The following is a 2,500-nucleotide window of genomic DNA, read 5'->3' on the forward strand; positions in this document are numbered from 1 at the left end:
AAAAAAACAAGCCGGGGGACGGCACAACAAAAAGGCACATGGCGCGCGCCACACAAGGACACCCGTGCTAGCCACGGGGGCCGCGGGCCCGGGGCGGGGTGGGGCGAGGCACGCACCTCTCACCCCCCCCCCGCCCAACCCCACCGGCGTTCTCGCTCTCTCTCTCTCGCCTGCACGCCTTCCCTTTTCGTGGGCCCGCGCGCCTTCCGCGCGCGCTTCTCGGTGCCGCGGCTTAGGGCCGCGAGAGAAAAAAAAGCGACGGAGGCCTGGCGGGCGGCCCCCACACCGCCCGCAAGTCGGCACGTCCGAACAAAAAAAAAAAAAGGCAACGGACCCGGCTGGCACAACCCGCCCCCCCGCCCCTGCACCGGCGGTAAACGGCTCGATCCTCACAGGACCGAGGAAGGGCGAGGCGCCGCCGCCTCGCCCGCGACAACGCTCCGGGGGGGCTCTGGGTCGGCTTCCGGTCCGTGCTAGGGCGGCCGGCCACCGCGGCCGGCCTCCGCCCCTGAAAAAACTCGCCCGCGACGCGGGTCCCCGGCTTAAGGCCGAGGAAGGGGGACGACTTCAACAGCGCGCGCTGGTGGGGCGCGGGGTGCCGCCACCCCGGCTCCACAGCTCATCGGGCGACCGCCGTCACCGAGTCCCTCAAGCGAGGCAGCGACGCCGAGGCCGGGCCGCGCGCCCCGCCGCACGGGCCCCCGCCACCCTTCCGACACGGACACGCTGGCACAACCAGGTCGGGAAGCAGGGGAACGGGACGCCGCCACCTCGGCGGGCCCGCGCGCGCCGCGCTCGGGGCTCTCAGGCGAGGGCCGGGAAAAGCCCCGGCCGCGTCCACCCGCGGCTGCCGCCCACCGCACCGGAGCGACAGCCCGAAAGCGCGCCCGCCGAGCGGGGCGCGCCCCGGCTTAAGGCCGGGCAGGAAAGGGGCGAGGCGCCGCCGCCTCGCCCGCCAGCAATCCCCAGGGGGGGCGCCCCCCCTTCGCCAAGCCGGCCACAGCCGGGCCGAAGCGGGACACGGCCCACGAAGTCGATGGCCGCGGCCGACGGGCAGCTCGCAGCTCGTACTCGGTCTCTCTCGGCTTCTCTCCCTCTTTTTTTCCCTTCTCGATTTATTTCTCCTCTTTCTCTCGAGCTCTCTCTCGCCTCTCGAACCGTACACACCCCGTTTCCCTGGGCCAGACGGGCGGACCGGGACGACGCCACGGGGCTCGTCCCGCGTCAGCGGCACTCGCCTCGCTCGGAGGACTGCGCACGGGGGCCCCCGGCCTCCCTCGCCGCTTCGGTCACAGGCACGGGACGAGCCTGCGGGGAGACGGCCCGTCACCTCGCTCCCATAGTACGGACAGACGAGTCCCAGGCCGCAGACGCCTCCAAGAGGACCGATGGAAAGCGACCGGGAAGGTGCGCCGCCGCAGGCCGGCCCCTGCGATGACGTAGCCGGAGGCAGCTGAAAACAGCGACCCCTTGGTGAACTTCCGGAGCCGGCCGCGACAACAGGTCTACCCGGCCGCGACAACAGGTCTACCCGGCCGCTGCCGGAAATCGCCTAAGTCCCTCCGGAGCGAGGTAGACCTGTTGTCCGCCGTCCACCGCCCGCCGCCCGGGCGCCGCGCCGGGCCCGGCGGCCCCGGAGCCGGGGTAGACCTGTTGTCCCCGGGGTAGACCTGCTGTCCGCGGGGTAGACCTGCTGTCCGCGGGGTAGACCTGTTGTCCGCGGGGTAGACCTGTTGTCCCCGGGGTAGACCTGCTGTCCGCGGGGTAGACCTGCTGTCCCCGGGGTAGACCTGCTGTCCGCGGGGTAGACCTGCTGTCCGCGGGGTAGACCTGCTGTCCGCGGGGTAGACCTGCTGTCCCCGGGGTAGACCTGCTGTCCCCGGGGTAGACCTGCTGTCCGCGAGGTAGACCTGCTGTCCGCGGGGTAGACCTGCTGTCCGCGGGGTAGACCTGCTGTCCGCGGGGTAGACCTGCTGTCCGCGGGGTAGACCGGTTGTCCGCGGGGTAGACCTGCTGTCCGCGGGGTAGACCTGCTGTCCCCGGGGTAGACCTGCTGTCCGCGGGGTAGACCTGCTGTCCGCGGGGTAGACCGGTTGTCCGCGGGGTAGACCTGCTGTCCGCGGGGTAGACCTGCTGTCCGCGGGGTAGACCTGCTGTCCGCGGGGTAGACCTGCTGTCCGCGGGGTAGACCTGCTGTCCGCGGGGTAGACCGGTTGTCCGCGGGGTAGACCTGCTGTCCGCGGGGTAGACCTGCTGTCCGCGGGGTAGACCGGTTGTCCGCGGGGTAGACCTGCTGTCCGCGGGGTAGACCCGCTGTCCGCGAGGTAGACCCGCTGTCCGCGGGGTAGACCCGCTGTCCGCGGGGTAGACCTGCTGTCCCCGGGGCAGACCCGCTGTCCCCGGGGCAGACCTGCTGTCCCCGGGGTAGACCTGTTGTCCGCCGCCCACCGCCCGCCGCCCGGGCGCCGCGCCGAGCCCGGCGGCCCCGGAGCCGGGCTAG

Source organism: Anomalospiza imberbis, unplaced genomic scaffold (genome assembly GCF_031753505.1).
Source record: "Anomalospiza imberbis isolate Cuckoo-Finch-1a 21T00152 unplaced genomic scaffold, ASM3175350v1 scaffold_173, whole genome shotgun sequence".
Classification (NCBI taxonomy): Eukaryota; Metazoa; Chordata; class Aves; order Passeriformes; family Viduidae; genus Anomalospiza; species Anomalospiza imberbis.